The 23474-nt window shown below is 45.1% G+C and overlaps 2 pseudogenes; both read right to left on the bottom strand.

Moving 5' to 3' along the window:
- Positions 1-390: 390 nt before the first annotated feature.
- Positions 391-6254, bottom strand: LOC144371283 (leucine-rich repeats and immunoglobulin-like domains protein 1; annotated as a pseudogene).
- A 10226-nt stretch (positions 6255-16480) lies between these two features.
- LOC101955666 (constitutive coactivator of PPAR-gamma-like protein 1 pseudogene) lies at positions 16481-19015 on the bottom strand (annotated as a pseudogene).
- Positions 19016-23474: the final 4459 nt, after the last annotated feature.

Here is a 23474-nt window from a genome sequence, read left to right as displayed (position 1 = left end):
GCTGCCTCCCGGGCTCTCCTTCCCGTGGACACTGGTGTGACAGGAGCTGAGGTAGACAGAGCCTAGCTTTGAGGGTGCTGACAGATGTGGTCCTCTCCGTTTCCCAGGGAGCTATCCTGTCAGTGGTGTGGACTCAGGACTGGAGTCACATGCATGGGGGAGGTGGCCATTGGAAAGGAGCTTGGCTTCGCTGAGTGCTGGGCTTCACTGGGGACAGCAGGAAAGGCCAAGGAGGCCTCTGGGAGCTCCGTGCTGCCTGAAGGGAATGCAGGGCAGGGCTGTAGGTCTGCGGGGTCCGTGTCGCACAGCCTCACTATAGAGTACAGGCGGAGCCCCCTGGGGAAAGAGAAGGCCTTCAGAGCCAAGTTCCAGCATGACGATCTGTGGTGGCTAGTGCAGTTGCCAGGGAGGCCAGGAGGACAGTAAGGGATCACCTTTTCCATCTAGGGACACTGCCGGCTTCCTCAAGGATGTCAGCATTCTGCCGTGGTTTCTGGGGTAGAAGGACCCGTCCCTGGCCCCGCTGCGAGGATGATGTGGAGAGTCTCCTTGGTCGCCCTGGCTGGGATCCTGGCCATGCAGTGCACTTGGCTGTGTGCTGTCCCTGAATGTGGGCTGAGGGTGGGGGGCCTGCTCCTTGGAGTAACTGTCTACGTCAGCATTGCAGTCACTGCACACGAGAGGGCCACTGGGTTCTGAAGGAGAGATGGGCCAGGTCAGAGCCACCCCCACAGAACAGGCCACCCACACGCACCCAAGTGGGGTCCTGACCCTCAGCCCTGCAAATGCCTTCTCCCCAAAGACCTTCACAGAAAAGGCTGGGCACATGCCACACTGTTAGTGGAGATGGGGTCCTTCTTGCTCACATGCCCCAGATTAAGCAAATCTTGTACTTAGAGAATGTAGTCATGCTACTGTGATCAGAGACAAAAAAAAAAAATAGATAAAAGAAAAACCCCAACAATTGAATTAGGTACCATGCAGGGTTAAAAAGTTTTCTAAACAATTAGAAATTTAACCTCAAAACATCCTTGGTGAACTGATACTAAAATCCCCTATGTTGCTTATTATTCTGGAAAATTCTTGCTCAGGTTTACTATACCATGAATAGTAACTAACAGACACACTCCTCTAGAATTAAAAGGACACCAGGCAAGAGCTTCCTGTTTATATACTAAATCCCAAATTTAGAGAGTGATAGACAGAAATGTAGGTGCCTCCCCTCTTCATTTAGTGAGTGGGTCAACCCAGATTTTGATTTCAAAAAGGCATTGTTTTTCCTGGTGGAAGCATCACCTACCCATCTTAGGTGGACCAGGTGTCCCAGTGGCTTTTTCTGTTACTTTCCAGGGCTCTTTACTATATCTAACACAGAGCTTGGGCTGCCTCCGCATGATGCTGTGGACGTCAACCTCTGGAGAGGCCTGCATCTCTCAGACACACACCTGCAACAGACTCCCCAGGTTAGAAACTGCAGAGGACGTCTCAGTGAGCTTGAGGAGCAGGATGGGTGGGGCTGCTGCTGTAGTCTCTCTATCAGTGGTGAGTTACTACTGTGCCACCACGAAGCTGGCAATGGGCCTGTTTTCTAGTACCACTTTTTCAGCAAGCAGTCCTTGAGCATCTGCAGCCATGTTAGAGGAGCAGCTCTCTCAGGCCCAGCCTACAGCTCAGCAAGCGCTCACAATCTCCCACCAACTGAAACAGCGCCCCCTGCAGAGATCTTTCCCTGCGAGTCTGGAATACAGAGCAGGTCTAGGCACTGCCCCTGCACTCGCATCCCTTGGTACCTTCATGGTGCCGGAGCCCCCACAGAAATCCCAAAATCCAGGGATGCTCAAGTCCCTTATATATAATAATACACAATTTGCACATAACCTAAATACACTGTCCCATGTAAGTCACCTGTAGATTAAGCATTGTGACTAATAAAATGTAACTTTGTGTGCACAGATGTTGGGCTATGTTTTGGGGGAATAATGGCCAGGAGAAGAAGGCTGCATGTTCATGCACCTTCTCTGCCCTGGATATTTCTAGTGTGTAGAGACTCGAACCCACAGATACCAAGGGCCAACTGTGGAAGCAGGGCTTGGTTTCAGGGCTGGGGTTTCCCTTCAGCTGTTTCTGACAGTGGTCCTACCTTATCCTGACTGGGAGGCTTACTGCTAAGCCCAGATGGTGACCTTCCTGGGAGACAGGATGTTGAAACCTCTGCAAGGCTTTCACAGACCAGGACTGAGCCGAACAGCAGAGTCCTGGGCCAGCAGCTGCCTTGTTCACCTAATGCTCCCTCCCACCTAATGCCAGACACCTGAATAGGGAGCTAGAGGCCATCTCCACCGATGGAGGACAGTCACCTAGATAGAGCTCCATCTCACTGTGTCAGAGGCCTTACCGTTGCTCTCAATGTGCTCGTTGGCCCAATGGCCACCCTCAGTCCTGATTGAGGTTTCTTGCCAGTCAGAAAGGGTCCCCTGAGAAGAGAGGTAGCTTGGAATATCTTGTGGCACAATGGTTTCATCTGCAAGGAGATAAGACAATGAAGTATTCAGGATTTCGGTGACAACAGATGCAGATGTGCATTCACTGTCAGGCCCCGAAAAGGATCCCCTGGCAACAGCCATCCAGGCTGTGCAGAGACCAAGAGTCGGTGCAGGTAGGAGGCCCTCCCAGACCTGAGCTGAACCTGAGCCCGGGTCAAAAGCATGTGAGACCACAAAAGATGGGCAAGAGTGACAGGAAGGGAGACAGAACTAATAAATCCACAGCACTGTGATGTTTCAGGGACAATCCACTTTCGATTATGAAGAGGACATCAGCAGGAAGTTTTTTTATTTTTATTTTTACTTGTCAATAGACCTTTAGTTTATCTATTTATATGCTGTGCTGAGGATCGAACCCAGTGCCTCACTTATGCTAGGCAAGTGCACTACCACTGAGCCCTAGCCCCAGCCCCAAGGCAGTTCCATTTCTGGCTCTGCCCTGAGTATGAACCCAGTGTCAGCAGGACCAAGGCTTCAGGTCTCCAGAACCACATTCCCAGAGGTCCTGAAGTTCCCAGAGCATGAGAGCTTTTGACAGAGAGTTTGGACCTGGCTTCTCCTGCCCTGGAAATGAACGGCCACTGTGCCCACCTGTGCTGGTGATGCTGTAATCCTCCCTCTTCTTCCTGGTTTGGTAGATGATGCACACCCACACCAGTGACGTCAGAACAATGCTGCACACCATGGCGATGGTGAAGATGCCATGGTGGTCCTTCCTGCAGCCAGCCATGGGCAAGATGCTCAGCTGGCTGTGAGTGTGCTCCGTGCCTAGCGTGTTGGACATCTCGCAGGTGTACTGGCCCGCGTTCTCCAGCACCACGTTCTGGACCACCAGTAGCTGGTTGCCAGGGGTGAAGTGGTGCCTGTCGGTGAGGCTCAGGGGGCAGGTTCCCCTTGAGCCAGGTGATGCGGGGGGAGGGGCTGCCAGTCGCTGTGCACTGGAGGGCCACTCTCTCCCCCACAGACACGACGAAGTCTTCCAAGGGTACCACCAAGGATGGGGTCTCTGCAAGAGATCAAGAGACGGCACGCTCACTCTGGGGCCTCAGTGCTGTGGGTCTGCTTGTTTCTCTAGACATGGCATAATCCCACCTGAGGGCTTTCGTCAGTGTGGCAAGCTTTTCAGAAGATGGCTGATCTCTGGTCATAAAGGTTCCTGTTCCCAAAATGTCCTGTGTCCCTGTTCTTGACTAAGACCACACTCCTCCTGCATGCTCATTGGTCACCAGTTACTCAAGGCTCTGACACCGCACTGGCCTTTATTCTTTTTAAAGAGATAGGAGCCAGGGTGGTGGGGCACGCCTGTAATCCCAGCAGCTCAGGAGGCTGAGGCAGGAGGATTGCAAGTTCAAAACCAGCCTCAGCAATTTAGCAAGGCCCTAAGCAACTCAGCGAGACCCTGTCTCTAAATACAAAATAGGGCTGGGGATGAGGCTCAGTGGTTGAGTGCCCTGGGTTCAATCCCCAGGACCCCAAACATTTTTTTTAAAAGAGGAAAATACTCCTAAAAGCAGCCCCAAATTTCAAACAGTAGCAACACCTTCCCATAACCCCCAGGGTCCACAGAGCAACTCCGCAGGCCTTCCCCTCAGTGCCATTTCAGACTCATACACTTGCACGTGCACACATACCCCCCAGAGTACACCAAGGGTCGAACCTAAGACAGTCAGGGTGGCATTCGCTGACACAGAGCCTGCTGAGTTCTGGGCGGTGCAGCTGTAAACGCCCATGTCATCTATTTTTACATTAGTGATGAAAAACATGTCGTCATCTCACATGACATGCATGCGACGCTCCTGAGCCACAGGGAAATATGTGCCTCCGTCCTTCTGCCAGGCAATCTGGGGGTTGGGGTGGCCGGTGGCCACACACTCAAGGGGAGCCATGGTGCCAGTCCGGATGGCAATATCTCAGGGCATTTTGGTAAATGATGGCAGCACTGGAAAACACACACAAAGGGGGAGGTCAGAGGACAGCCGGCTGCTAATTCTGGGAACATCTCTGGGGCAGAGACCCCCAGTGTACGAGGGCCACTGCTCGATACCTCCCCGCACTGTGCCACCGCCAGCCCAGGACTGCTGCAGCCACCTCAATCAGGAGCAGTAAGCTTTCCAGAGAAAGTGGCAGCCTCCCCCCACCACGGTCTGGCACTTCCTCCACCTGTCCACTCCAGCTGGGGATGGAGTCTCAAGCTGTGGCTGACATTCTGCCTACTGCACCTCATAGGAAATGGGTCACACAGGTGGGACCCTGGGAGTCGGGGCCTGAGGCTCGCCTGCCTTTAAAAGCCACCAGGACAGAGCCTAGGAAACAGAAATACCTGCTCACCAAGCTGCAATCACAGAGGGAAGGTCCATGCATCCCCAGGGCAGCCTGAGGGCCATGCTGCCGAGCATACATAGGCAGAAGCACTGGGCTCACTGGCTCAGGCTCAGCAAGCAGTGGGACGCCAGAGTCAGTGTCCAGATGAATGGCAGGCATCACCACGCTTCCTGTCCAAGCTGCTCTGGTCAGCCAGGCACCATGGCATTCCCCTGTCATCCCAGTGGCTCAGGAGCCTGAGGCAGAAAGATAGTGTTCATAGCCAGCCTCAGCAACTTAGCAACTCAGTGAGACCCTGTCTCTAAATAAAATATAGGAAAGGACTGGGATGTGGGTAAGCACCCCAGGACCTCATTTACCTGGTGTAAATAACAAATGCCCTGGCAGAGTCACTTAGTTGCCTGAGTCTTGAGGTGGCAGTGAGGCCTCTCTCTAAGAATACGCCAAGACAACCTGAGTGTGGTCAAGTTTGTTCTGTGGTCGGCGGGACTGACTGAGCGCAGCCCACTGGCACTTCTGATGACCTTCGAGCCAACTCTGTCACTGGCACTTTAATGATTAGAAAAATCTCCCTGTGTTCTCAGGTTGCGAGGAGATTCCCATTCACACTCCTCCCGTCTCCCTCCCAAAATAGCAGCCCTGAAGAGAGCAGCTCTGACAAGCTGGTTTCTGAGTACAGGACCTCGTCCCACCCTTCCACACACCTGTCCTGCTCTCTGCTGTGGGGACCTGCCCCTGCCCAGGCTGGCCTGTGCTTCCACAGCAGTGCCACCCACTCAAGGGCACAGCTTCCCCAGGGTCTGGGATGTGGGACCTAGAAACTGGACTGCGTGGTTCCAGAGAAGTTTAAGGCTCAGCTCTGCCTCTCACCGCGCCTCCCAAAAGTCACCCAAAGCCCAGGGAGAGGGTGCTTTAACCTTCAGAACCTGCCCTGGGCGAGCCCAGGGTACAGTGTGGTCTGATCGCAGGTCTGCCTTCGTCCTCTCCGAGGTGGGCAGCTACCAGGGCAGGGTGCCTAGGAGAGACCAACAGGGGGCACTTACCATTCACCGTGAGCCGGGTCTTGTTAGAGTAGGTGGAGCCAAAGTGGTTGGTGATGACACACTGATGGCGACTCTCATGGCCAAAGGTGACCCTACGGAGGTGCAGGGTGGTGGTGTACTCCATCACTTCCCTGTCCTGTGTGAGCACTTGGGAGAAGTTCTCTATGTCAGCATTGGCCAGAACCTCATTGTCCTTCTTCCAGGCAAAGGTCATGGGGGAGCTGCTGCTGCTGCTGGCTGCTGAGCACGTGAACCAGATGTCCTTGCCCACCACAGCTGTTGTTGTCTCTGGCTGGGTGAAGATATGTGGCTTTGGGAAGTAGTTCGGGGAGAAAAGGGCCACCATGAGGAGACAGGGACCAGCTGCTGTCACACTCGCACAAAACCGGGCCAGGGACACCAGGCCCCACCCAGGTGAGGCCGTGAGCACACCCCTGGACTAGAAATGGGCCACCAGTGCTCGGTCACCCAGCCCTCTGGAAGCTTCCTAGAAGCCCACACCCACTGCACCTGTTGACACAGCCACACAAGAGGTGCCACTTGTTGTGGCCACACAAAGGACTCTGGCACAATGGCTTCCAGAACATTGGGACTCCCAGAAATCTGAACTCCCTTAAAATGATGAAAGTACTACAAAAAATGGTCAAAATCAACGGTTCCGGTTTCTGGAAAATCAAACACAATGATCCACAGGGTGTGGACTCAAGAAAATGGAGGCCTCTTGGAAAGAGATAGGAGCTCTCTGGTGTTATGAGTTACCCGAGTCCCACCTGCCTCCACCCCACTCTGTGATAGCCTTGAGACTCAGCAGCTAGCAACAATTGAGGAAGCAGGTGGAGCTTTCCCAAAATCCCCATCCGAGCAGTGTCACTGTGTGACCTGTCAGGCCAAGACCTGGAAAGCCCCTTCATGAGGAAGGCTCACCACAGGAAGCCCTGTCCCCAGGCAACTGATAAAAATAGTGGCCACTGTGTAACCATACCACTGTCCAAGGTGACTGTGCCCTTCAGGGTGAACAGGACAGTGGTCAAGAAACTGAAGGAAAGTCAGGTGGAGGATATGCCAGCAGCAGGCCCTGTGAGGTCCACCAGAGTCCCGGGAATCAGGAAGTGCACACCCACGTGCAGGGTGGACACACACCCTGGAAAGACCTCAGGGGAGCCCTCGTTTCTTGCCTGGGCTGAGATGGCAGACACGCACAAGCAAGAAGTGAGAGCACATGCCAGCACATACATACCCGGCCTGGGTGAAGGACACAGAATTTGCTGATTAGTGTGACTTAAGGACTTCTGTGTCCAACACTGGCTACTCACTAGCAAGCCAAGCAGGAACTCAAGGGGTTGTACAGAGCAGGCTCCACAACACTCATCTAGGAGAGGCCCTAAAGGAATGGTGACGGGCCAGCAAGCCCTGGGGGAGGACGGGAAGGTATGACTCTGGACTTACCATGTCATTTTACTTTTTTGTTTTTTGGTACTGGGGCTCGAACCCAGGGTCACATGACCATGGAGCCACATCCCAGCCCTATTTTGTACTTTATTAAAGACAAGGTCTCACTGAGTTGCTGAGGACCTCTGCTAAGTTGCTGAGGCTGACTTTCAACTCGAGATCCTCCTGCATGGGCTTCCTGAGCAGCTGGCATGGGGCCTGTGCTACCACACCCAGCATATTATTTTATCTTAAATGTCTAATTTTCAACAACAAATTATGAAACAGGAAAAAACATGTCAATACAAACTGTCCCTGAGGAAACTGAGATCTTGGACTCATTAAACAACATCAGCTATTATAACAATACTTGAAAAACTAAAACTATGTCTAAGAGAATTAAAGCATGAGAACACTTTCTTACCTGAGAGAAATGATCAATGAACAGAAACTATAAAAATGAACCACATACAAACCATGGCATTTACAAGTATAGTAACTGAAATTAAAAATCCACCGTTAGGGCGGATATAGCTCATTGGTAGAGTGCTTGGCTTGCATGCACAAGGCCCTGGGTTCAATCCTCAGAACCAAATCAAAACAAAACAAAATCCACCCTAGGGCTAGGGCTGTAGCTCGCTGGTAGAGCCCTTGCCTAGGATGGGTGAGGCTCTGGATTCAATCTCCAGGACCACATAAAAAAAAAAACTAAGTAAAATAAAGGTATTATGTCCATCTACAACTAAAAATATTTTAAAAATCCATTCTAGAGGGCTCAGTAGCAGAACTGAGCTTGCAGATGAGTCAGTGAACTCGAGACAGGTAAGCGGAGATATCCAGTCTGAGAATCAAAGAGAATGAAGAAAATACACAGAGCTTCAGAGATCTGTGCAAGAGCATCCAGCATGACAACACACAGATCATGCAAGTCCAAGCACAGGACACAAGGAGGAGGGAGAGTATGTTTGAAGCCCTGATGCACCCAAACTTATAAACTGGATGAAAAACATGCACCCACATATCTGAAAAGTTTAATTAACTCTAAGTAAAATTCATTCAAAAGGCCTAGGTTCATCATATTCAAGTGTTAAAGGCCAAAGACAAAGCATTTTCAAAACAGCACAAGAAAAACAACTTATCACGTACAGGGGATCCTTGAAAATATTTGTAGCTGATTTCTTATCCAAAACCAGGAAGGTCAAGAGGGAGAAATATTCAAAGTATTTAAAAATCTGGAAATCTCAGGTGCAGCAAAATTATCTTTCAAAAATAAAGATGAAATTAAAACATTCCCAGATTTTTAAAAAATATCCAAACTGAGAGAATTTACTGCTACCAGACCCAACCTACAAGAATTACCTGTGGTGGTGCATGCCTGTAATCCCAGTGGCTCAGGAGGCTGAGGCAGGAGGATCGTGAGTTCAAAGCCAGCCTCAGCAAAAGTGAGGCCCTAAGCCACTCAGTGAGACCCTGTCTCTAAATAAAATACAAATTAGGGCTGGGGATGTGGCTCAGTGGTTGAGTGCCCCTGAGTTTAATCCCTGGTACCCCCTCCTCCAACAAAACAAAACAGTAAATGAATTAAACACTCTGATCAAAAGGCAAGGAGAACCATAATGGATAAAAAAACTATGACCCAGTATACACTACCTACAAGAGGCAGTTTAGATCCCAAGACAATTAAACAGTCACCCAATATGAGACAAAATATTTTATCATGCAAATGGGTCAGTCCATCAGGAAGACATAAAAATTATAAATATATGCACCTAACAGAGCTTTACAAAATGTAGAGCACAACCTGTCAGAACCGAAGAGAAGAACAGACAATGTAACAATAATACTCTTATTTCCAATGAAAAGCTAGGCAGAAAAACTAGGCAGATGGACAAGGAGAAAGAAGACTTGAACAACAGTATAAACCAACTAGTTCTAATATACACCCATGGAACTCTCCACCGAACCATAGCAGAATACTCTTTTGAAATGTACACGGAACAATCTCTAAGATAAGTCAATATTTTAGGTCAAAACATAGGTCCAATAAGTTTAAAAAGATGGAAATCACACAAAGTATCTTTTTTGATGACAATGGAATGACTTTTAAATTCACACTGAAGAGAGTATTTGGAAAGCAACTTGTTGAAATTAAGCAGTGCACTTCCGCACAGCAGAGAAGAAGTCACAGGGATGCTGGAAGATGCTCTGAGTTGAATGAAAACAATGTGTTTAGTTTTCAAGTCTCAGAAGCTGCGACTAAAATGGTGCTAGTGGACTTATTGCTGGAAATACCTGTATTAAAGAAGTTTAGGACTAATAATCCAGTTGTTTAACCCAGAAAAGAAGAAAAACTACAACACCACAAGCAGGAAAAAGAAATTAATCACAATTTGAGCAGAAATGAAAGAAGGAGGACAGGAAAATGAGAAAATCACTACAAAGCAAAAATTGGTTCTTTGAAAATATCAACAAAATTGAAAAACCTTTAGCTCAACTAGTAGGCAGGAGGGAAAAACAAAAGGCACAAATAAGGGCACCCTACTACTATCCTTCTTCCAGCCAAAGGAAAATAGGGAACACTCTAACAACTGTACCCAGCTAACCAGACCACCTGGCTGAAATGACAAACTCCTAAAACTGACTCAAGAAAAAGCAAATTCTGGCTCAACACTAAGGAGACACTTTAGAATTTAAGAATTTTTAAATGTAGAATTAAGAAATTCCTATAAAGAAAAGCTCAGACTCAAGTGAATTCTACCAAACATTTAGAGAGAGAACCAATCCAAAACTTCCAAAGCATTTTTTTTCCTCTTACTTTTTTTGGACAAGTAGATGTAAAGAGAATATCTTCCAACTAATTTTATACAAGTATTACTCTAACAACAAACACCTAAGAAAAACATCTCTCTCTCTCTGTCTCTCTCTCTCTCTCTCTCTCTCTCTCTCTCTCTCTCTCTCTCTCTCTCTCACACACACACACACACACACACACACACACACACACCAACAACAACAACCTAGAGAACAATGTCTTTTATAAGTATAGATGCAAAAACTTCAGCAAAAATCCCAGCAAACTGAAATGTACAGAACCTAAAAAGAACCACATACTATAATCAAGTTAGGTTGATCCCAGGAAAGCAAGGTTTACCATTCAAAAAACAATGTACTAGACCATTATCAATAAAACAAAGGGGGGAACCCTATACAATCATCTCAGAAACACACACACATAGATTACACACAAGACAGAATCCAATAGATTTTCATAATAAAAATATTCAAAAAATTAGGGTTAAGAAAGGAACTTATTCAACCTCATAAAGGTCATCTTTGAAAAATCCACAGTTAATATTACACTTAGCTGGGCTCAGTGGTGTGCACCTGTAATCCCAGCAGTTTGGGAGGCTGAGGCAGGATTAAAGCCAGCCTCAGCAATGGCAAGGCACTAAGCAAGTCAATGAGATTCTGTCTCTAAATAAAATACAAAATAGGGCTGGGGATGTGGCTCAGTGGTTAAGCACACCTGGGTTCAATCCCTGGTACCTGCCCCCCACAAAAAATTATTGTAAATGGAATTCTTTTCTTGTTTGTTTATTTAGTGCCTTGCAATTGCTGAGGGTGGCTTTGAACTTGCAATCCTCCTGACTAAGCCTCCCAAGCTTCTGGAATTATAGGCATGCACCACTGCAACTGTCCCTAAAAATATTTCTAAAAAAATGTTTTGCACAACTGTCTAGAAACTGAAAAACCACCACCACAATTCACAGACTAGGAAATTGTATTTACAAATCATAGACCAGATGAGGTCTAATATTCTGAATATTCTAATATTCAGACTGACAACTCATAACAAATATAGAATTCTGAATGTGCTAATATTCAGAATTGATAACTCATAACAAAATAGAGAAATGAATAAATGACTTGAGTAACTATTTTTCCAAAGAAGCTATGCACGATCCAATGAGCATCTAGAAAAATTATTCAACATCATAAGTCATTGTGGAAATGTTAAGACTACCATGAAATTCTACTCTGTTCCCTCTAGCAAAATCTAAAATAAAAAAGATAGCAAGTGTTTGAAAGCACGAGGAAAAACCAGAATCCCGTACATTGCCAGCAGGTGTGTAAAATCCTGAAGCCACTTTGAAAAAACAGTTTGACAGTTCTTCGGTCACACCTAGAGCTACCACAGGACCCAAAGATTCCATTCCCAGGTGCAATCCCAAGAGAATTCACATAACTAGTGCATGAATGTTCACACCAACATTAATCATAAAACCCCCAAAGTAAGCACCATCAAATACCCGCCATCTGATGCATGGATGAAACAAAACCTATATCCATACAGCAGGATGTCACTGAGTCACAGAAAAGGAACTGATGCTTTAAAACTATGCTCAGGGGTTGGGGCTGGGACTGGGGCTCAGTGGTAGAGTGCTCACCTAGCATATGTGAGGCGCTGGGTTTGATCCTCAGCACCACATTAAAAATAAACAAATAAAATAAAGGTGTTGTGCCCAATTATACCTGAAAAAATATTAAAAATAAAACAAAACTATTCTCAGGGGTGAGGGTAGCTCAGGCCCCAGATCCAATCCCCCCACTGGGGGAGAAGACCCAGCAAAGTGAGAAAAGGAGAGTTCCTCAGGCCACATGCTGTCCACCAGCACTCATGTTAACTGTCCAGAGCAGGCAGGTCACACACACCCATGGACTAGTGACCGCCATGGCTGGTGGCCAGGAGAAGAGGGAATGCCTGCTAAGGCGTGGGGTTGTGGTTTCTTTCAGAAGTGATGAAAATGTTATAAATCAGTGATGACACAAATTTCGAAGACTCTAAATCCAAAGTTCATGTTTTAAAGAGACATATTTTTATGACATGTAAAAATCATATTTGTAACACACACACACACACACACACACACACACACCGAGCTTTACTGAGCAACAATTTACATACACTTCAGCTCACCCATTTCAAGTTCAGAACTGAATGGTCTGTGGTGCATTCAGGAGTAGGTGTTGTCATGACCACAGTCAATTTTAAGATATCTTTGTCACCTCATGGAGAAGCACTTTGTAGCTACTCTCCTTCTCCCTCCATCTCTCCCCAGGCTGGAGCACCTCCTAGGGCACTTCCTACCTCTACAGATCTCCCTGTCCTGGGACTTCCCTGTGACTGGGTCATGGAATCTGTGGTCCTTTGTCACTGACCACTTTCCCTTAGCTTATCATTTTCAAAGTTCATCCAGGCTGTGGGAGGGAGGGGGCAGGTGGCATTTTATGGCCTGATAATCCTCCAATGTCTAGCTATGCCACCTTCCTCTATTCATTCATCAACTGGTGGGCACTTGGGTGCTCATTTTTCAGCTATTATAAACATGTGTGGAGAGATTTCCATGAGATCTGCATTTGTCCCAGGAGAAGAACTGATCATAACTGTTTAAATGAGGAACTGCTAAGGCTTCCTTCCAAAGGAACTGCCCAACTTGTACTGTTGGGGACGTGGGGGTTTCAGGTGAGTTCCCTCATTTGACAGCGCTGGCTCCTACCTGGCTCTACCTGCCATCTTAGAGGGTGTGAGCTGGTCGTGCTTTCATTTTTTTTTTTAAGGCGTGGGAGAGCGTACAGAGCTGGAAACCCTGATCTCCTGCCAAGTGTTTTCGTTATTCCTATTAACACCAGATGGTTGGGGTTTTGATGGAGCGGGGATGAGGAGAAGCCTGAACTGAATCGAGGCCGTGGGCCTGAGAGAGGTGAAATCAACAACCACTCTAATCCAGAGTCTGCCAGTGCCTGAGGTCAGAGGCTGCTGCAGAAGTCCTCCATGGATGGTCCGTGGGAAAGGCTGCCTTGTGGCAGGAGCCGGAGGAAGTGGCAGACAGCTTTGCTCCAGGGAGCTGTGGAAAGAAATTAATGGTCCAGGGCTTCCTGAGCAATGGGCGATGAACCAGGGACTGCACAGCCATTCCGTGCCTAGGGAGCTGGAACTGAGCACAGCCTGGGACCCCGTGCAGAAGGCCCCTAAGAAGGACCAGCACAGTCTGGAGATCTGCTTCCGTGTTCTCCAAGCTTACTTCTCCCTGGTCTGAACCAGGCAGGAGGGAGGCCAGGAGGCCACACTAAGCAGGGGTTTGTCCCAGTGGGGTGAACAGTGAACACATGGACAGAGGACATTCTTCTTTCACTCCCAGCAGAGAAATGGCTACTGTCAGAGCCCAAAAGTAGGTCCCAGACATGGCCCAGCAGAACCTCTGTACTTCTAGGTGGGCTTCCAGTTAGGACTGTCCCAGCCAGGATCTGGCAGCAGGAGACATGTGCAACTGCCCAGCAGGGTCTGACGGGTGTGGAATCCTGTCCTCTCTCCTGCTCCAAGCAAATGCCAGGAACAACTCAAAATCCATCTCAATCTTTGCCTCCGTGTTCAAAGCCGAGTGGCTGTGTCATTCCTATCTGGGCTAGCCCGTGTATGTGTGTGTGTGTGTGTGTGTGTGTGTGTGTGTGTGTGTGTGTGTCCGCACAAGCGCACGCGGCTGTTCAGCATTTTCTGTACTCTTTGCAACCACACTTGTATCCTGAGCACTCCTGATCAAAAAAAGATGACATTCTAACAACCAGTAGGAAGGAGGCATCTCTAGCTACCCCTGCAGATTTCAGGGGTTTGGCGAAACCGCCAGAGTGCAGGTGAACCTGGAGGGACTGGTTTGACTAGAGTGAATGTTCTCCCGACCCATCCTTCCTGCGGTGAACCATCATATGGTGCATCAATTCCGAGTGACACCAGGCTCCAGATCTCTCCTGAAACACGGGAAACATCTTCCTGTGACTGCTTATTCTGAGTGTCACTGAGCCCCTGCATGCTGCCCTCTGATTAAACGCACATACTCCAAGTGTCACAGGAGGCACCTCGTGGTAAATGCCATGTGTGATTTCAGCGGGAAGTAAACTGCATCCAGGGGCCAATCTGCAGCCGTGGGCTGGGGTTTCCTGGGATCACAGCAATGACTCCCACAAGCAGGATGCCCGCCTGGCCCTTTTTTTTTTTTCTTTCTTAAATTCAAGTAAAAATGGTTTATTTTCACATTAAATCACTTTTTAAAATAATTTTTAACCATTGTTTAATTTCTTTATTTTTTATACTAAAAGTATAAAGATTTTTATTAAGCATTGTAAGTTGCATTCAATAGCCTCTGTTATGCCACACCAAAATCCATGGATAATCAATCAGACCCAACAGCAGTTCATACTTCAAAATCTGTGATTTAGGGCTGAACTCCCTTCAATTTGCAGTAAGATCCTACTGAAGCCAGATTTAAAGATAGGTAGTTAGCATAGTTAGGTAAATACAAAATAAAAAATGAAGGCTGTGTTGACAATGGAGCCTGGGAAAGCAGAACAGCAATTGGGGAAATTGAAATGTTTATGTCCCCAAGGCCCAGAGCCCATTCTAAAGAAATGTTAATGAAGCAGCTCCCAGCAAACAACGAGATGCTAATCAAAAGCAGCCCCAAGCCCTTCCTGCCCAGATTACTCCTCCAGCCCAGCTGACTCTCAACTTTTTGGTCTCTCCACCCACATTCTATCATTTCAAGGTAACAGAACAAAGGACAGAAATGCGGGAAAGCTGAAAGAAGACCTTAGCTGTAAAAAAGGTAAGATCTCCTCCCTTCCACAGATTCCATCTCTTGGGTCCCCTTCTTCCTCCAGGAGAAGTCTTTTCTGCTTAATAAAGCTTCTACTCTCCACTCTAAACTTGCCTTGGCGTGCTTCTCTGGTGTTATACTTCAGCATTGGGGAAGCAAAGACTCCTCATGGGTAAATAGTGGTAACACTACTTAGCTCTTGCGGGCAGGTGTTGGGGAATTACACCTCATTTCTAATCACTAATGTGATGAAGAGCATAAGAATTATATGAAAATGATAAGAAGTGATTCTTATTTCCAAGTACATTGTTTGGAAACATTAAAAAAAACAACTTATAGAAGTATACCTGCTTCTACTAAATTCTTGATGGAAAATTTTTCAAGAAAAAGCAATTTGTTTCCTGCTACAGAAGGGGAGTGATTTGTTTTTTTGAGATCAAAGTTTTTGTTTCTTCACAGAATTTCATATTTTGCTAATATGAAGGCATAAAACAATAACAAAAAACAATAATGCATACAGCAGTGAATACACCAGGGTAATGTTGATACTTGGAAATGACTAGATAATTTTGGGGGGATTTTAGAATAAATGCAACAGAGGTCAATAATCACAAAATTTTAATGTTAGAGCAAGATCAGTCAATGACTAAACAGAGTTAAATCTTTTATAGGCCCATTACTGATTATTAGCATTATTGTTTTGCAAATAGGTAAATACTGGTAAGAATGGAAGAAAGGACAATAACATGCATAATATGAACTACACACTTTAAAAATTATGAACAATGCAGAAGTTTAGCTCAAGTAGTATACTAATGGTCTACATCTGATTAAAAAACCACATAGTTCATTGATCACAGATGCATGGTATTAATTATGAAGTTTCAGAACACATTGCGCTGATTTTGAAAGGTCATTTGCATCTCCATTTAACTTGCTTGTAAAGTATTGTACTTTTTATGTAAAATCAGCAGAACAGCAATATTAATTTATATTTTTTTAGTTTCCATAGTTGAACTTTTTAACACAAAAGAACCACATCAACAATGATAAAATTTAAGTAAGAAAGAAAAACTGTGGTTGTGTCTTATTTCTTTCATAATCATAAAAATCAAAGCCTTAAACAAAGCTTCATTGTGAAACAGTAATGCAAAATCAAATATAATGGCATACATATGGTGCCAAATGCTAAAAATTATATTTTAAGCTATATATAAAGACTGCCAAAATTTCTTCTCTTTATAGTTCAAGAAATACATCTATAAGCTTTGTCATAACCAGTTTAAACTTTGTGTGTACTTCATTTTAAATGCAAGAGTCAAATGCTATTCATTTTCATTCTCTCTTTTTTGTTGTATTGTAGCATTTTGATTACAACTGGTTAAGACTCAAAATGTGTTGTTTAAATCTCTGAAATCAAAGAGGGATCTGAATTTCAAAAGTCCTAATTTTTCTATTACAGAAAGGACAAAATGTACATAACTGCAGGCTCTTTCTCTCCAGATATTCCTAAACCTTTACCCTTCCAGCATCCTTCACCCTCTATAAAAAATAAGTTTACTCTTCTTTATTTAAGATATCTGCCTCCAGAGCAGCCTCGCTGCAGCAGGTGCTATCTGTATTTAGTGCATTTCAAAGAGGATGTTTAGTGCCCATTTTAGTCATTGTTCAAGGCACTTTTGAGTGGCTGGGGGCCCTGGTGTCCCCTGCACTTTCATTCATCTGGGGTACTGGCTTTTCCTCGGCCATCACTGCATTTTCAGCCAGGGACCCGTGTGAAGACATGGCAAAGGACTTTGATTCCCCAGATTTTGACTTCAGCTCTTTGACCACTTCTTCCTCTGAAGCAGCATAAGGAGGTCTGCCCTGAATTGCTCCCTGGATTTTACAACCTCGGCCATAGTGCCTTCCAACTCTACCAAACCTCTGTATTTCTAGGATGGAAATAACTCCTATTGGATGCCCTCTTGTTGTTCCTCCGACAGAGACCACTTGCAATGGGAAGGGCCCTCAGACTCCACAGCCCTGCCTGCTTCCTGCCCAGTGTCCAACCACAGTGCCAGCGATTTCTAGTTTCCCTCCCTGAGAAGGTATAGTTTGGACTCCACCCTGGGACTTGCTAGTTTCACTGCTGTCACTGCCTAAGAAGGCTCCACAGTGTTCTGATGCTGCCTCCACCCAGAAGGCATGGTAAGGGCCAGTTGCTATGGTTTTCCCATAAGGGCTGCCAAAGCCACAGACTCCTGCAAAGCCTCTGCCCCTGCCCTGAGACTTGGTTGGAGGAGATTGCCCCTTGTAAGCTGCCCATTCCTTCATGATCACTAGTGAGAATTCTGGTGGAAGTCTGTTATTTCTTAAAGCAAGTCTCTCAGTTTCCTTTCTGCTTTCTGCCAAACTAAACAGGACTCTGTAAACCTACTGATGAACTGGCCTATTAAAAAGAGAAGCCAGAAGAAGATGTTTGTTGGCTTCATCTTCAATAGAAACAGCAATTTTGATTTCACACTTCTTCAGGATTTGGAAGATGTAAGGGTACATCAGCCCCTTCTTGTGCCTGTGCTTGGCCATTTTTAGCACCTCAAGTGTAATGGGGGCAGGAGAGGTGTGGTGATGTCCATGTGGTCCCTGGTGGGCATCTACAGGAGGCAGGGGATTAGTTGGAATGTGCGCATCTGGCTCTCTTTGCCTTCCACTAGCTGGCTTCCTGAAGAGGCAGTGGAGGAACCTTCTACCTTTGCACTACCCTCATTGTCATTGTCTAATAATGATGATGTAGAAGAGCCAGGGAAGTAGGCAGAATCCACATTTTTGTGGCTGCCACTCTGGGCTGGATTGATGTGCGAGGACCGCTCATAGAGCCGTGTGTGCTTCCCCTCGTGAGAAATGTTGCTGTAGTTGTTCTGCTCTGTCAGGTTCTTCCCACTGGTATCCAGAGTGAGGACCAGCTAAGTTAGGATGTATGGGTATACACCCTGGCCCAGAGCCCCCCAGGGCTGGGCTATTTCTTTATTTTTATGTGGTATCGATGATATAACCCAGAACCTTGCATGTACTAGGCAAGCATTTTCCCACTAAGCCACAAGCCCAGCCCACATTTAATCTTATTTTAATAAAAGTTTTTTTCTTTCTTTCTACCCACCCCCATTTTTTATTCACACTCCAATCTATGTGACTAGAAAGGCCTAGAAAATAATAAAGTCTAATGTTAATTCTGATGTTTGGGGCACTGGGTTTTGACAAGATTCCCACCCCTTGCTCAGTTTTGCAGTATTCTTCTTATACTTTGAATTCTTTATAAGAGCCTGTAGCATTTTCATTTAAAAAATGCGATCAATTTCCCAACTTACAGCACTATTTTTGAAAGTTTTAGGGAATGACAGTATGAGAAAAGCATCTGGCATAGTGTGGTTATGTGATTCTGAGAGGACACAAAACCTTTATGAGGTCACAAATGGTTTTCTTACCTAGAATGTGCTTTTCTTTGCTTTTTAGCAAATTTCTACTCATCCTTCAATACCTAGTTGAATGTGGAGAATTCATATTCCCTGCCAGTACCTATATCCAGCCAACTGGACCTCTTCTTTGAAGACTTAGAATCTGAGCAGCAACAAAGTAACAGCAGAATGACTTACAGTGTGCTCATATAGCAGCAGGCTCCAGGAAGGACTATAAAGGGGTTTTGGGCACTGAGATCACCTGGCAAAACCCAGCTCTAGTTTTATTGAACTTTGCTATCAGGTTCCCTTGACCTCCCCAGTGTTATCTAGTGCATATTTTAAAGCATCCAGATCAGTTTCTGCAGCTTGAAACCGAAGCCTCCAACTGTGCCCTGTCCTTACAGCATTGAGTCAGGCTGTCAGAATAAACCATAGTTATACAGAAGTCAGTATAAGGAGGCAATTTCTTTTGAAACTGAATCTTGAGAAAGATAGCCATGATCAGACACCTATGGTCCCTCATTCTGAGATGCCCCAGGCTGGCTGGAGAAGAGATCACAGATGACTCTTGTTTGCCAAGTACCTGTGCCCATCCTGTGCTGAAAGGGTAAGAAAGGGTGCTGAAGGCCACAGAGCTAAAGAAAATCTGAAGGCCATGTCCTTTGCAAACATACTTTTTTAATTCTGGCTGGGCTGTTTCACATATAGGGTAGGGACCTTGCTAGTTGCTGGCCAATATCTCTCCTGAATCCATAATACACAGATAGTGCTGAAAACATGCTCACATTTATGCAAATAAAATATTATCATCAGCTACATTTTGTAAATGGAGATAGTCTGACTCAGGTTAGCAAAGTGGTTCAAGGTCATCCACGTTTGGGGTCCAAACGTGACCAGAGCCCAAATGTAATTGTCCCTTAGACTCAGTGGTGTCACAATCATGGGCATCTCTGCAAGATTTCTTTCATTCATTTCAGATGAAGTTTTGGAGGAGCAGTGGAAAGGCCAGGTGACACAGGGTGGCTGGTGTAGGAGTGATCTTGATGGAAAAGCATAGCTAACAAAGAAAATCTGAGTCATTTGGTACGCTAGTGGATGTTGGTGGAATTGAGCCAAGCCAGACAGCAAAGCTTCCACAGCTAGAGGAAAAAAACCTGCAATCCCAGAGAGTTAAATAGGTCGGCAGAGGATGAGCCATGTGGACAGAATGCAGAGAATCAAATGGGTGGAGTGGGCGTTGCTCTGCAGAACAGTGCAGGTAAGAGGCCAGACGCTGGGTGGAGCCTATGAAGAAAAGTGGAGAGGACTTAGTGGGGCTTAATTGTTTGGCAGAGATGGTGATGCAGAGTCAGGCTGAGTGAGTGGAGCCCATCCCATAAGAACTGTGGGCGGGGAGAAGACAGAGGAAGCACGTGGGTAGCAGCATTTCATTCAGGACCCCTTATGTGAGCGTAGCCTAGGAATAAGGTGGCACAGTGGTGCGGGAGCAGAAGGCATGGTGGGTGCATCCACAGGAGGCAAAGGGAGTCAGGAGAGGCATCCAGGAATTCTGTTAGGAGTCACTGTTGACCCAGTGAGGAAGAAGGGTCTTTGCGCTCTGAGATAGAAATGTGACCTCAGGGTCTGCTCCACAGGGGGCTTCAGTTTTCCCACTTACAACTGAGACAATGGAGGGAGGCTGAAGATGCCACAGCACAGCCTTTCTTGGTTCCTCCCTCTCATGAAATGCTGTGCACTTTCCATATTTTCAGGTTGGTTGGGTTCCATGGGGTTTCTGGGAGGAACCCTGGGGATATTACCTGAGAAACTTTGTTTTGGGAGAACAACAATTTTTCCAGAATGTTCACAGAGACTTCTCTTGGTGTCTGCTCTGTACATACTGAGACCTGGAGGTCCCAAGAGGGTAAGCCTGGGATGCAGCCATCACTTGCTGGAGCCTGGCCTGGGTTGCACATTCCACTGCACTGGCTCACAGGCAGGGGTTTCCTAGCACCTGGACAATGAAAAAAGCATTGATGGGGGAGAAGGCCTTGACCCTTTCCAGAAGCGACTTTTAGAAACTCCCTGCATCTGTAAAGTAGGACACAAAGTGACACCAGCTTCTCAGGCTGGAGTAAGGCCAAGCCTCAGCTTCATGATTCCCTAAAAGGCAGTTTGCATGGATGGGTAAGAGATCTATTTTTGACAGTGTTATCATTTAGTTTTTTTTTTAATATTTATGTTTTAGTTGTAGATGAACACAGTGCATTTATTTTATTTTTATGTGGTGGTGAGGCTTGAACCCAGTGCCTCATTCATAATAGGCGAACACTCAACCTCTAGGCATAACCACAACCCTCATTTTTTTATTTTTGAGAGAGAGAGAGAGAGAGAATTTTTTTAATATTTATGTTTTAGTTTTCAGCAGACACAACATCTTTGTTTATATGTGGTGCTGAGGATTGAACCCGGGCCACATGCATGCCAGGTGATCATGCTACTACTTGAGCCACTTTCCAGCCCTCATTTGGTTTTATACATGGTAACATAACCCCTTGCTTTTTAAAATAAAACTATTAACACCAGGCTTTGTTCTAGGCAAAGAGGACATGGGCATCAACAAAACAGCAAGGAACCTCTACTCCCATTTTTCTGGGGATTATCATTCCCCTGGTCTGACCTAAGAATTCAAGCAATACAGAAACACGGAGTACTGACCTCTTTTAGGCATCTGATCTAAGGTTATCATCCATAAATGTTTTACCTTCTGAATTATTCTAAGACACTCCTAGCCATGTCATTTACCTGCCCCAATCCTATTCTACCTGTGAGATAAATGCCTCCATAGAATATATTCCATTTCTTGCTTCTCCAGTTGAATTTCCTCACCATTTATTGAGGTTTCAAGAATTCCTGTTTCATCTCTACTTGTACTTAGGGCTGTGCTTAACGTGGGTACTTTCGTTGTTAGAAGTGTTAGCTCCTTATTAGACACTAGATGGCGCCAGAATTATACTTTTGATTTTTTTCCTAGCGTCCACCAGAGTATCTGCCTACTCATTGGCTGGCTTGGTTACTAATTTTAGAAAGCTCTTCAGTACATGTTTTACAAGTAGCTTTTAAATTTTTTTAAAAACAAATCTTCATTAGTTATATGTATGAAATTAATCATCCAACTATGGAAGGGAGGATTACACTCACCATCCAGTGTGTGTGTGTGTGTGTGTGTGTGTGTGTGTGTGTGTGTGTGTGAACATATATATTTATATACATATTTTGTTTTCAAAATTCTATTCAGAAGTGGGGTAAGAGATGCAATTCAGTCATGGCCTCTTCCTACTTCTGTTGTGCCTAGGATGTTTCAGGAGTCCTTACTAATATTGCAGATATTTCTTTCTCTTTTCTATGCTGTGATTATTGTAAGCCAATAAATAGAATAAATATATTTCATTGATGCCAATGGTTATCTCACTTGCGGTTATCCATTGGGCATCTGTAGGCCTAAGTGAACAATCAGTGCTTTTTGGCAAAAGCAGCTTATAAATCTCTTGATAGGAAGAGGATTTGTGGCCATTTAGCAGAACTTGTTCACATGGATATGATTTCCAATAGAATATGCATTATATAACATGATGGCATGACTTCATAACAGAAATAAAAGTGGTTTAATCTGATTAATTTATTTATAAATATATATTTTATAGATATTTAATATATTTAAATTGTATACTTATATGTTTATAATTTTGAATATATGTATCTCTCTCTCTCTCTCACACAGACACACACACACACACACACAAATGTTTATAATATTGTCTTTAGAATAAGGGTTGGGGGATGAATTGGGGTGAGTGTAATGGTTAAAAGACCAAGAACAATTGCTAAACTTTAGCACTCTAGGGTAGTTGCTGATACCCAGTTCTGAATGGGGCAGAAAGACCACATGAGGCTAGTCTTGAGAAAGGCTTTTGCATTGATGTTTGTGATTTCTCTTAGATATCCACATGAACATGTCTGAAGGTAAGAGAAAAGGACTGGGAATAAAATGGATATTTGGGAGGCAAGGGAATGTGGAAAATACTGCCACGAGACTTATCAAAATCCTGGGTGTGGGTAAAGTTATAGAAGTACAGGGATCATTTTTCTGAGGTGGGGACACACCTATATTTAGCAATGAAAAAGCGAAGTCTATGAAAGAGATGGAGAGTGAGGGCATCCAGTTAAAGAGATAGAAAACCAGGGAAATGTAATGACATGGATTTCTGGAAGAGATGATTCTAAAAAGTAAGTTTTTGTTAAAAAATCTACTAAAAAGTGAACTACAGAGTGACAAAGGAGGGACCTTTAGATTTGATGCCATTGTGGTTTCTGATGATCTAAGTGGAGCCCTTGTCCTCATGTGGTGAGAACTGAAGCCAAATGTGTGAGGAAAATTTAAGGTCATCATAGTGAAAGCAATAGCTGGAGATTTTTTTTTGAATTGTGTACAATGAGACAAAGGGAGACTCAGCCAGGTGTTAACATTTATGGTCTCTGAGATGTGGGGACAGTTCATTTCTGCAAATGCTTGTTTGTGGCTGCAAAAATAATTTTTCTATTACCATTTTTGCCACCTACATCTTAGAATTGATTTTTTAAAAAGTAATATGGAAGCCCAATAGTAATTTCTTGAGAGTAGGAAGAGTGCTGGTGCAGGACAAGGGATAAAAGTAGATGATAGATAATCAGATATGATCACTGTGTGTCATGCATTTGAAAGTATTATGTTTGCATCCATTAACATGTGAAATATATATATTTGTTAATTAAAAACAAATTAAAACTAATTATTCTATTTGATTACTTAAAGATAGGTACTCAACATTGAGGGATAGAGTATCCTTATGGTTTGTTCCCTGCTTGTGAAAATGGTCATTGTCAGTTACCTGTAAAAAGAACTGATTAAATAATTTTTGAAGAAATAGTATGGATTTGAAATGCTTTGTTGCCACATCATAATGATGTTACCTGATGGTCACTGAAATATTTGAAGTGCCACAGTCCATTCATTGTCAAGGTAGTTTGTGTCAG

This window comes from Ictidomys tridecemlineatus, chromosome 16 (genome assembly GCF_052094955.1).
Source record: "Ictidomys tridecemlineatus isolate mIctTri1 chromosome 16, mIctTri1.hap1, whole genome shotgun sequence".
NCBI lineage: Eukaryota > Metazoa > Chordata > Mammalia > Rodentia > Sciuridae > Ictidomys > Ictidomys tridecemlineatus.
Note: the sequence above shows the minus strand (reverse complement) of the source record. Positions and strands in the feature narration are given on the sequence as shown.